This window comes from Gossypium hirsutum, chromosome D06, assembly GCF_007990345.1.
Source record: "Gossypium hirsutum isolate 1008001.06 chromosome D06, Gossypium_hirsutum_v2.1, whole genome shotgun sequence".
Taxonomy (NCBI): Eukaryota; Viridiplantae; Streptophyta; class Magnoliopsida; order Malvales; family Malvaceae; genus Gossypium; species Gossypium hirsutum.
Window position 1 is genome coordinate 32,766,719 of NC_053442.1, and position 13,936 is coordinate 32,780,654.

Sequence of the window (13,936 nt, forward strand, 5' to 3'; positions counted from 1 at the left end):
GCATGGCCATGCATTTCTAGTCCCACTCAATCAAGTGGCCTAAGATATTACTCCCATTATGTAGGAGGGACTTATCCTATATCGATCAACCATATCCCTCTACATATATCATGGTATATCCAACATCAGCCTTTATAGAATAACCAGTTATGGTGTACATTTGACTGTATCAAAATATACAACTCACAGTGTTGGATCTCTAGCCTGAGGATCATATACATATTAATCACTATGAGTAATGTTGTGACAATTACATAATAATCCAAGAAACATACTCATAACGGGTCAGTCCAATATGTTGTTCTCTAACATACATATTCATGAATTGATTTTGACACTCAATATCAATGACAACTCTTTATCATCAATCAAGTACATGTTAGTCATAACGCATTATTGTTGTCCTAGCCAACAATAATACTTGGCTAAGGACCCTTTTTAAGAATAATCATATTATTCTCAGGACATTATTATAAAACAGTTTATTTATACACACAGAAAAGAAACTAAAATAATAATGATAACGCCTTGTATTAATAAACATGATAAATCAAATATGTTATTACAACCATCTCATGATTGATCTTTGGGCATACTCTAACAATAAGGACTCCCACTTTAAAGTTCTATAGCTAGTTAATACCTTTAGCCTATAGAGCTCCACTTTTACACTTTACACGATTTAGTCCTTTTTATCAAATTAAGCACGTAAACTGTAAAATTTCTTAACAAAATTTGTATACAGTAATACTATCATGCTGTAGGAAATAAAATAATAATAAAATAAATTTTTTGACTTCGAATTTGTGGTCCCAAAATCACTGTTTCGATTTCATTAAAAACGGGTTGTTACAATCTCCATCATGATGATGTTTTCCTTCAAGTAGTAAAGAAGTTCTACGTTCACCTTACATTCGCTGAAAATGCATTTATATATGTGTGGGGTGCTTCAATACTATTTGATGTTGACTCGGTAAATGCATAATATGAGTTGTCTGATGGTATTGATGAGTACATTAATTTTTTCAAGACAATGACAGTAGAAAAATTAAATCACGTGCTTACTGATGTCTGTGTTTAGGGCACAAAATGGACAGTTTTAGGGAATGATTATTACACCATTGAAAAGAACTTTGAACCCCACTGTAGGGTTTGCTATCATTTCCTCAAAAATTTTCTCATTCCATCCACCAATAATTATACAATCTCGAAGGACCATTTATTGCTACTCCATTCGATTATGGTGGTACGAAGGATAAATGTTGGGAACATTGTCTTTGGAGAGGTCCACTGCTGTGCTTAGAAAAATACCAATGATTTGGACTTTTCGTCACTTACCACTGCACTTTGTTAGAACGTCAAAGTTCCTCTTCAAGTTAATGAAGACCGAACCCCGAACAAAGGTGCTATCACTAAGCACATTGCTCTAAAATTTTTTGGCAAGGAACTGCTACGGCATTCGTGTCATTCCTCGAGATCTTCTCCACCTAATCCTAATGATGTTACTCCATCAACCTCTAAGAATGCATTTGAGCAGAAGGTGGTCAAGACTATAGAGGTCTTGTAGCAACAATTTCAGAAACTAGAAAAGTAACAATAGATGGTGGCCATTGATCTTGGCAAGCTCAAGAGGAAATGGCCGTATTCTGGGGCTATGTTAGAAGAAGGGACAAAGCTATTAAGATGTCCCTTAAAAATAACTTTACTCATCCATTTCTTGCATTCCCTATTTTTCTAAGGAGTTGTTGATGGAGCTTGAGGAGGAGGATGACAAGGGTGAATAACTTACTACAGAGAAGCAAATCAGTGAACAAGAGAGAGACACAGAGAAAACTGAATCTGCCCATGTTGAATTTGAGAAGGAAAATAATGATGTGAGTCAAGCTACTGCACCTGCAGACACTACCACTACCACTACCACTACCACTACCACTACCACCACACTGAGATCGAAAGCACCTATGACCGCTCTAGAATGTGTAGTTCATCAACTGATTAATGAACTCACAAAATCAAATTCTGATGATGAAGAAGAGGTGCCTATTAATCAGCCTAAAAGGAAGAGTTACAAGACAATTGCTGGAAAAGTAGTCCAAGCTGATAATGGTGAGACAGAGAGGTAGCAGCGTTACAAACGTGCAGCCAAGAAGTCAACCATACCAAATTAAGAGTAACAAATGTTCTGTCCAAGCTTTTAATTCTAATTCATGCCTTCATTTTTGTCTGTCATTGCATTTCTATATTTGTAAATATGTGTTTTGTTTTCTGACATTTTTCATTTTTTATGCATTGAGGACACTGCATCCCTTAGGCATGGGGGTGTGTTTTGCATATAGGTTGCATTAGAAATGTATGTTAATATCTATGTCATATCATTCATTATGCCATGACATACAATTGCCAAATAATTGCAAAACTTTGCTAAGTATATTTTTGTCTATGATGTTTGACAAGGATAATAACTCTTTGATAAATTTAAAAAAATTGTGATAGTTGATTAGGTATGTGTAGCTTAGGATAGTTGTTTAAAAATCGATCCTTAAAAGTAAAATTCCCTAATTATAATTGCAGTTAGTCTATAGTGGGTTTCTTTTAATGCAGTTAGAAATTCTTGAGCCTAAGATCAGGAAATTAACAATGTGTAGTAATAAATACCACGACAAAGTTAAGGGTAAATTAATAAGAAAATTAAAAAGACGTTATGAAGCACTCCAATGTTTGAAATTGTTGAGTAAGTCACTAATACACTATTTTCTCCATTGAATTATTCATCAGAAAAACAAGATCAAATAAGAGTGAAAAAAAAGAGAAAATAGTTTAAGGGCACTTCATTATAATAGTAGGCTGAGTAGCTAACGGGGTAGTTGTTTGCTCCATCTATCTTTTTTTGTCAAAAGCCTTAGCTTCATGAGTGACTTACATTCAAATTGTAGCGTGACGTTATACCTGACAGTCTAGTGTATGCTTCACTGAGATTGTCAAGTAAAGAAACCATATGACAAGATGAATTACCTAGAAAAAATATAATTAAAGTATACAAGAATAGAATAATTATGAGAAGAGACACTGAGTTTTAGTATAAAGATAAACTACGTACATTAGAGGGTGCTTGCTATAATCAGAATTGCATGAATATTTAGGAAATTTTATTTTTAGGTAACATTTTCTACACTTCATATGCTAAACAAACCTATAAAATTTGAACCAATTTTCTAAGATAGAAGACTACTAAGAATGGAGGTATAAAATATACTCCACTTAGTTTAGTAGTAAATGAGGAAATTGTAGTGTTATGGCAAATTCCTGCATACATGCATTCATGCATACTCATACGTATTTACTTGAGGACAAGTAATAATTCAGGTTGGGGGGTGTGATAACTCTTGAAAATAGTTACATTTCAGGCTTCTAAACTAAAGTATTTGCTTGTAATTAAGAAAATATGTTTGCATTTTAGACTTACTACTAGAGCATTACATACTAAAGCTAGGATTGTGTTTTAACTATAAATTTATGTTACTTTTAATTGTTGGAAAGAGGTTTGGTAGTCTTTGGTACTAGGTGCAAGTAGGATGAAAGAGGCAAGAAGAAGGAAATGAGGAAGAGGAAAAGAGAACAAATGAGGTGAAACATTTCCATGGAAAATGGTGGGATAGATTGCCAACAAAAATGCCATGGAAATTCTAGGAAAATGACGCAAAACTCAATCCACATCACTCTCAGCCAGTTGTACGTGTACCAAATAAATCACCCTAAAAAGGAGGAGCAAAATATGTGTGCTAAGAGGGATGAATCTACCTTATAAAAGGAGAAGAGATGAGGAGAAAAGACACACAAATTGCGCGGAGAAAAGAAAAAGAAAGAGAGAAGTTACTCTCTCTACAACAAAATCGTATAGAAAAACTGTGTGGAAAATTCAGAAGAGAAGAAGAGGGTAGATGCTAAAAAGAAGGGATCACAGATGCGGAGAAGGGGAAGAGAAATCTACCCTGAGTTTTACGTAAAATCTTAAGAAGAAGCTGGAGTGCAGCGAGAACTTCTTGCAGTTATGCTTTTGTTCTATTAATCTAGGTTTTAATTTCTGTGATTTATAAAACTGGAAGAATGTTGATGAATGATTTAATTTATTTTTTCATTTCCCAACCCATAAGCTAATTATCTTTGGGTTGGAATTATTTGGTTGGATATTGAATTATCTGTAATGCCCATGATATGATTCTGATTAAAATCATTGTTTCATTTGATTCATGTTTATTTTGAATGCATGCATGCAAGCTCTTGACATAGTTGACTCCATGATATGATCTTAGATGGATTTGAATCTAAAAGGATTAAATAAATCATATTATTATTCGATTGATATAGATGAGTACTTAAAAGAATATTCGTAGCACTCTAGACATAGAAGTTGCGATCTATACAGGTGAAGAATGTTATTGTGGTTATCATTCATGAGTCTTGTAGACATACACAGACTTAGAATAATAGCTAAAGTCTAAATTTCGAAAGAAGTAGACTGCAGTAGCAATTCTCTGGGCAGTAGTTTAGTCAAAATTTTGTCATGACATTATTATGTTATGAAAATATTTCCTGAGTAATTCCAACCTTTATCATTCAAAAATAGAAATGTTCTCTACTTATTCTTTGTAAATTGCCACGACGTTTAGATTGCTTTGTCATCTTTTAGTTATAATTGATATTATTAGTTTATTCATTAATTCCCTTCATCAATTTATACTTTGTTTCTTTTGCATAGTTTCATTAGTTAAATCTATAGTAATACTAACCAATTCTAATCAATTTCCAATCCTTATACAGATGATACTCACTCATCATTATATTACTTGAATCGACTTTTACACTTGCACATTTGCATTACATATTTATATGTAACAATGATCGGAGGTGTTGGACACCTTTGTGTTGGACCGAGTTAGGTGAGAAGAAAATGTTGGGTCCAAATTTAGTTCAAGATATTGAGGGCATTGTTAAGCTGATTTAGGATAGATTGAGAGCGACATCTGATTGAAAGAAATCATATGTTGATTTGAAGAAGAGGGATATAAAGTTCAGCATTGGGGATTAGGTAATCCTTAAGGTATCACCGTGGAAGAAGGTTTTGAGATTTGGTCGAAAAGGCAAGCTAAGACCAAGGTTTATTGGACCTTATAAGATCCTTAAGGGAATTGGACCAGTGGCCTATAAGTTGGAGTTACCTCAAGAGCTGGACAATATTCATGACGTATTCCATGTCTCTATACTTAGGCGGTACCAATTTGACCCATCTCATGTAGTTCCAATTGAGAAGATTGAGTTGAGACCAGATTTAACTTTTGAGGAAAAGCTAGTTCAGATCTTGGATCGTGAGGTTAAGGTATTCGAGGACGAAATTTATTTTTAAAGAGGGTAGAGTTGTCACTATTTAAATGTAGTTATCGTTAATTCATGAACAAGTAAGGATTCTACCCTATAAGAGCAAGCTAAATTTCCCTTGTGACCCAAGTTTGATTCCCCTCTCCTTATTTTTATTTTTTATTTTTTTTGTAAATTCAACATTTAAATTTTGGCAAAACCCTCTATTTTTGTGTAACAGCCCGTTTTTAGTGAAATCAAAATAATGATTTCGAGACCATAAATCTGACGAGTAAATATTTATTTTATTATTATAGTGTCTACGGAATATTCGTAAGGTCGTATAAAATTTCTGTTAAAATATTTTGACATTTGCATGCTTTATTTTGTGAAAGGGACTAAATCGTAAAAGGTGTAAAAGTAGAGTGCTACTAGTTAAAGGTATCAATTAGCTATGAAATTAAATTTTTAAGGGATTTATATGGTAATTCGACCATTATTATAAATAGTGGACAAAGATGGGCACTAAATAAGTGAATTTTTATGTCATAACAAAGGTTAAACTAGTAATTTAATAAATAAAAGAAAATTTGTAACGCCCCAAAATTCAAGTCTTTGATTTTTGCATGATTTGTCACAAATTTCTTGTTTGCTTCAGTGCTTAAGCAATTTGGGTGTGTTTGGGAGTGTTTGAGGAGCCTAGGTTCAAGTCTTAGCCTTGGCAGAATTTTTAGTTTTTCCCTTAAATGAATCTGGACACTGGCACATAGGCTTTATAAATTTTAGTGCTTGTTTTATGACAAAAAGAGCCTAATGGTCTAGTGGTAGGTGGCGTGTGAAGTACTCTTAAGGTCTGAGGTTCGAGTCCTGTGTTGCACTGTGGAGTGTTTATTTTTATCACCTGTGCAGTGAGGTGGTAGAGTTTGACTGAAATACTGTGAATTTGAATGGAGGAGTGAGTCATGGAGAGAATAGTGGGGTTGTGATTGGGTGGAGGAAATCAAAGAGGGATAAGGGGAGGATTTTTAGGAGAAAATGAAGGAATTTGAGAAGGGGGAGTATGTGTCGTTTGGGGTAGTTCAACCCTTGAGATTTTGGTTAAGGGTTAAAATTTTGTCATTTTCGGCATTTGGAAGAACTTCTTGTGGTAGCATCTGCCGAATTAGTATTTAGGTACTAAATATTTTCGATTTTGGGTCAGTTTCGTGTTCTGCTGTTAGCTTTTGGTGTCGATTTTTGCTAAGTCTTGGGAAGTACCTTTCGGGTTGCTCACTTTTCTTTTTTGCTCTATTCTTCTCTCTTTCCCTCTCCTCCTGTGTCGAATCCTCTCATCTCTCTTTCTCCCTTTTTCTTTTCTGTTCTCTTCTCTTCTCTACTCATCTCATCTCTTCTTCTCCTCTTCATTTTAGTGTTACAAGTGTTGTCGACTACTGGTAAGTGTTATACTTTTCACTCTGTTCATTTCTTTCTTTTTTCCTAAAACCGAATACCTTCCTTCGTAATCTTTGATTACCGACTGCTAATGCTTTTTCTCTCGATGTGCTGTTTGTTGCGATTTTAGAGTTTTCCTCGAGGAGTGGTATAGTGTAAGCGTTGTTAGTCGTCAAAATCACTCTCTCATCCCTCGATCAAGGTAAGTAGGCTAGTCATCTTTTAAGTGTAGGCCGAATGTTCCTATGGTTCTATAAATGATCATGTGTGGATTTCAACCACATGATTAAATAATACTGTTTAATGAAGTTCGTTGTATTGCAAATATCCGTCAAAAAGAGTGAAGTCAATCTTCATCGGTTGTAAAAGTGGGCTAAGCCACTTTTATCAGTCGAGGCAAGTATTAGTTTAATTTTGGTTAAGGATGTAAAAGAAGGAGAATAACCCTATTGTTAGTGACTAATGGAAAACTTGTATGAATGCAGATTTTGGGTATTCGTGGATCTTAGTACGTTTTCACAAACAGGTGTGTAATCACCCACTACAACTGTAGATCGACGAAAAGCCAAAAAGCCGTAAACACGACGTTCGAGACCACACGGGCGTGCAATCGCTCAAGTGGCAAGCCCAATTTGCGATTCATGGGCAAATAACCGAAATACCCGCAAAGGATAAAATGACCAAAATGCCCTCAAAGGGTAAAATATTCGAAATACCCTTGAAGGGTAAAATGACTGAAATACCTTTGAAGGGTAAAATGACTAAAATACTCTCGAAGGGTAAAATGACCGAAATGCCCTCGAAGGGTAAAATGACCAAAATACCTCTAAAGGGTAAAATGACTAAAATACCCTTGAAGGGTAAAATGACTAAAATACCCTTAAAGGGTAAAATGACTAAAATACCCCAAAAGGGTAAAATGACTGAAATACCCTCAAAGAGTAAAATGACCAAAATACCCTCGAGGGGTAAAATGACCAAAATACCCCATAGGGTAAAATGACTGTTATACCCTTAGGAGTTGAAATAAGTGTATGATCAATTTGTTCTATGTTATTTATATGACTGCTACTGAGTATGACATGCTGCATACACGTATGATTTATGACATGACATACTGCATGGGGTTGGGATTCTGATATAGGGGAAGTATATTGTACTGGTGGCTTTGCCACATATACTGTTACTGGCAGCTTTGCTGCGTTACTGTCACTGGGCAGCTTTGTTACGTCACTATTACTGGCAGCTTTACTGCAATATTGGTGTGTTGGCTGGGTGGGTCGATTTTATCCCCACATGGTGTGTTGGTGGTACGGAGTGGTGTGTTGGCTAGATTGGGATGGGTTGCATTACTGCATTGCACTGATTATTGTATTGGGCTAAGGCTCCCACTGTTACTATATTGGGCTAAGGCACACACACTGTTACTGTAATGGGCTAAGTTCCACACTGTACTGATACTGTGTAGGGCTCAGGCCCAGACTGATTCTGCATGTTGCATAGTGATTGTCTAGAAGGGGATTACACACTGAGTTTCGTGAACTCACCCTCTCTTTTAATTGTGCAGGTAATCCTCAGCCATAGGCAATTAGGTGCTGCGAGGGACTCAGAGATGGCCACACAATCACTGCTTTTCATATTTGCTTTTATTTTAATTTAAATAATAAGATGGGTTTTGTTTTTGTAAAAAGACCTTTAAGTTGGTTTAAATTTTTAATTGGGCTTTTGCTTTCATATTTTTTCTGCTAGTTTTGGAAAAGACGATTTTTAAAATAATTATCGTTTTCAAAGACACGAGTTTTAAATAGTAGGATTCAAAAAGCTTTCATGATTTTAAACTAATTGATTAAATTAATATCAAATAATAAAACAAATGTTTCGACTAATTGATTTGCTAGTTAATAACAAAAGAAGGTTTACCACTCAGAAGCAAAAGGGAAAAAATATTTTACCAACGAGTTTAAATTTTCGAATGACACTTTGATGTGACACATCAGATTCAACCATAACGTTTACGCCGAGTTTAGGGTGTTACAAAATTAAAACATAGTAAAGATGGTATTATCTTCTAATTTGGTTTCTTCCACTGAAATATTGAAGAAAAACACCATTTTTGGTGCTTTGAAGGTTCGACCAAGCATTCTCTTTACATGTAAGTGATTTTTAATCTCGTTTTTAATGATTTTTATGTTTTCGGGATCGTTGCAGCTTAATCTAGCTAGCCCAGGGACTAATTTGCAAAAGTATTAAAGGAATAGGGTTTTTCCATGAACGTGTTTGTATGGTTTTTGAAGTTTAATGAAAGATTATGAGTCATTATTGTTAAATAAATAACTTTTGTAAAGTGATTTTTGATGAAATTATCATTTAGGGACTTAGTTGTAAAAATAGTAAAATATCATGATAAATTTGTAAAATTTTGAGTTTTATGAGGTTGTATAAGTCCCTAGGTAAATCAACTAGCATGAAAGGTGGATGAATTTGCATAAATGTCAATTTATGAGCTTAAAGACTTACACCATGTTTGGTTGGGTGTATTGGCTATGCCAATACACCCATAATCGGTGGGCCCCACCTAATGCGACTGTATTCCATCGTTTGGTTTGATGTATTTCTAATACGGGTGTAATCCTTTACCTTCCTAATCGGTGAAAACCACCGATTTCTAATCCCCCTCTTTTCTGCAGATTAGTTGCCCCTTCGGTTTCCCCTCCCTGTTTTACCCTTTCTGCCGATTTGCTCCCTCTGTGCGCCACTCAAAATTCATTCCATATCCTAAAACCCAATTCTCTCTATCTCCCTTTCCTCTCTTTCAACCATGGACGCCTTGCTTTCTGCCCCGGAAATCACTTCTCAGTCGCTCTCTACCTCTCCAGGTTCTTCTTCCTCTTCTTCTTCTTTAACTTCGAATGATGATTCTGAGTTTGTAACTAGTTCAGTAAGTGAACGTACTTTGGAAGATAATGGGAATGGTAAAACTAATGATAGTAACGAGAATGGTGAGGGGAAGTTTGAAACAGTACCCGAGAGGCCATTTATGGCTGACCCTGATGAAGTAATTCCGACCGTGAGGGATGTTAGTGATGCCCCTTTTGTTGGTTCTGATGGTTCGAATGTGATTTTGAATGAGGACTCGTTTGGGGATGGCGATAATGGTTTAGAGGAATATAGAGGTGAGGGTTCGATGGGGAAGGTTGATGTTGATAGTGTTGGTAATGGGGAAAAGGACGATAAGGTAGAAATGGGTTCCATTGGAGAAGTCGACCAATCTGTTTTATCAATGGAAAGTGGAGAGGAAGGTAGAATTGGGATTTTTGAGAATAATTTGGTGTTAGATGGTGGAGCTAAGGGTTTCAATCCTATGATTGTAGAAACAGTAGATCATCAGGTAGTTGAAGTCGATGGTTCAAAATTTTCTGGCGAAGAGGAGTTGGCTGTCGATGCGAAACCTTTGACTGGAGCTGCTTTAGGCATTGAGACATTGGTGATGAAGGAGACAGAGGTGGTTCCAGTTGACGATAATGCGAGCTTGGATAACGACTTGAATCATGCTGATGGTTCGAAGTTTTCCGGCGGAGACGAGTTGGCTGTTGATGCTGAGAATAAAGCTGATATTGCCAGTGGGGTTATGCTTGGTAAAGACAATTCTGGGACTGAGCTAAATGATCTCAAAGATGAGGAGATCATAGATATTTTGGAACAAGCATTTGCTGAGAAAGTAGATGGAGGGGGTGGAGATGGAATTCAGGCAAAGGATAGTTCTGCTCAACCTACAGAAATAATGGCAGCTCATGAAACAGAGAATTTAGATAGTGATTCTCAAAGCAAAAGGTCAGTAACCCTGCCAGGAGAAGAATCTCATTGGCCTGAGTCAGTGGAGCAAACTACAGTGGCTGGAAAAGTTAGTTTTGAAGGTGAAATAGAAGAGAAGCAGCATCAGAATGAAGGCTCAGAGACTGATGGAGAGGCTGAAAGTATGTTCTTTAAGAATGCTGAAGCTGCTAAGCAATTCTTGGAGGAGCTAGAACGAGGATCTGCCATTGGTTCTCACTCGGGTGCTGATACTTCTCATAATCATATACAGACAAATGCTATTGATTCAGATGAAGAAGGGGATACGGATGAAGAAGGAGAGGGGAAGGAGTTATTTGATTCTGCTGCTTTGGCAGCCCTCTTGAAAGCAGCAACTGGTGCTGGCTCTGATGGCGGCAACATTACTATAACCTCTCAAGATGGATCTAGGCTTTTCACTGTTGAACGTCCTGCAGGCTTAGGATCCTCACTGCAAAATGCAACATCCGCACCTCGATCAAACAGGCCTAACATATTTAGTCCTGCTGTAACAAGTAGGGGAGATTCTGACAACAACTTGACAGAAGAAGATAAAATAAAATTGGAAAAGTTACAGCTTATAAGAGTCAAATTTTTGAGGATTCTTCAAAGGCTCGGACTTTCTACTGAAGATTCTTTAGCAGTACAGGTTCTTTATAGACTGGCACATGTTGCAAGGAGACAAACCAGTGAACTATTTAGTGTTGATTCTGCGAAGAGGAAAGCTTTGGAACTTGAAACAGAGGGTAAAGATGATTTAAGCTTCTCCATAAACATGCTTGTGCTTGGGAAGATTGGGGTGGGCAAGAGTGCCACAATAAATTCAATCTTTGGTGAGTCAAAGACCTCAATTCATGCATTTGAACCTGCCACTACAGTAGTGAAAGAGATTACTGGAATGGTAGATGGTGTTAAACTGAGAATCATTGATACCCCAGGTTTGAAATCTTCTGCCATGGAGCAAGGTGCCAATCACAAGGTCCTAGCTTCTATAAAGCAATACATAAAGAAGTGTCCCCCCGATGTTGTAGTCTATGTTGATCGGTTGGACAGCTAGACCCGGGATCTTAATGATCTGCCATTGTTAAGATCAATCACTAATTCTCTTGGCTCCTCTTTCTGGAAAAATGCCATAGTTGCTTTGACTCATGCTGCTTCTGCACCCCCTGATGGACCATCTGGCTCACCTTTGAGTTATGAGGATTAGTGATTGAGTCATGTTTCATATATTGAAACAGAGGAGCCAAGAGAATTAGTGATTGAATTTATGTTTATTAAAAATTAATCAATAATTGAGTTGAAGTAAACCGGTGAAATGCTTACAAATAAATATTCTTTTAAGTTTGGATTCAATCTTTAAAATTGCATATAAAAATACCAAAAGATGAGAACACCGTTATATAAATATTTAATTATTTTATTAAAATAATTAACTTAGAAACAAATATTATATTTTTGTTCATGTAAATAATTCTTAAATTTGAATCTAGATAATTATTTTAAATTTTATTAAATCATATATTTTAATTAAAATATATTTAATATTAATTATTTCAAATTATATTTTATAGTATCGTATATTATGATTTTAGTAAATTCATATAAGAATATTGATTATTAGAATTTTATTAAATTATATATTTTAATTAAAATATATTTAATAATTATTATTTTAATTTATATTTTACAGTATCATATATTATGATTTGAGTAAATTCATATAAGAATATTAATTATTAAGAATTTTATTAAATTATATATTTTAATTAAAATATATTTAATAATAATTATGTTTAAATATGAGTAAATTATTTATTATTGATATTAATAATCTTATTAAAATTTAAATAAAATAATTTACCAAAACAAATTTCTGCTAATTATTAAGAATTTTATTAAATTATATATTTTAATTAAAATATATTAAATAATAATTATGTTTAAATATGATTAAATTATTTATTTTTGATAATAAATAATCTTATTAAAATTTAAATAACAATAACAATAATCATTTACCAAAACAAATTTATGCTAAGGGTATTCTGGTCATTTTAGTTTTCTCCATTATGCTATTACACCTCTATTACATTCAACCAAACACAGTTTTACTATTACGCCTCTATTCCATTACATTCAACCAAACAGTTGATTTGCTATTACACATCTATTCCATTACACCTCTAATCCAATACACCTCTAATCCAATACAGCGAACCAAACGTGCCCTTAATTGTAAATAAGTTAAAATATTAGGGGGAAAATGTAAAATTTCAAAATTACGAATTTTGGATTAAATTGAATAGTATGTGTATTAAATAGATTAAATTTTCTTATTTTGATCAAGATAAACCTTGTTCGCATCTAGATCGAGGAAAAGCTAAAGTCTTGGATTACTGATCCTATTTCGACGTCTTTGTAGTCGAGGTAAGTTCACATGTTTAAATAACAGTTTAATGTTATTTGATATGTGTATGCTATTGTGTTAATTATCATGTCATGAAACGAGAGAAATCCAACGACATTTTGACAATAATCTAGCCCTGTTTGAACCTTAGGAATATATAGGATAAGAATGACATGTCATTAGGGTTACCAGTTTTGGGTGTTGGTTTGAATGTCCTACCGATGGCTGAGTTTCGACATTTGTTGCAGATACTCGTCAACTTGTGTGAGCAGCATCATTTAACTACATTTTGACTGTCAGCTTGTGTGAACAGACCCATTTATGGCTCGAGTGAGCAACGATGTAAAGGAAAAGGAAAATAAATGGTTTCGACCATATGTTTAGCACACTTTGTGTGAGCTTTCCCATGTATATGATATTATTCTAAGTGGTTCAACGGGCATGAAAAGGGAAAGAACGGTAAGTGTACTAATGGCTAAGTTATGAACCTATGAAAAGGTATGAAATGATCTATGAATGTATATCTATGTTATGAAAAGTAAGAATCAAATGACATTATGTTCATGTGAAATTTACCTTACCATGTGATGATTTAAATAAATTATATGTTAATGCACTAACAATTGTTGTTGTTGATGCTTAGGCATGTGCCAAGCTATTGGTTGGATTGTATTATGTTTAATTTTAAAGTTATGCATTGAAATGGTAAGTTATGTTCACGTTATATGAACTTACTAAGCATTATATGCTTACGTAGTTTTCTTTCCTATGTTTTATAGATTATCGGAAGCTCGATCAGTTTAGAAGCTTGTCGGAGACTTATCACACTATCCAGCTATTATATCGGTATCGGTAGATTTTGCTGTTTTGGTCTAGGTTATAATGGCATGTATAGGTGGACTTGTGTTTAATGAT

General features: G+C 34.8%; 1 pseudogene; it reads left to right on the top strand.

The window, feature by feature from the left end:
* The first annotated feature begins 10,027 nt into the window (after window positions 1-10,027).
* Window positions 10,028-11,848, top strand: LOC107900125 (translocase of chloroplast 159, chloroplastic-like; annotated as a pseudogene).
* The last annotated feature ends 2,088 nt before the right edge of the window (window positions 11,849-13,936 follow it).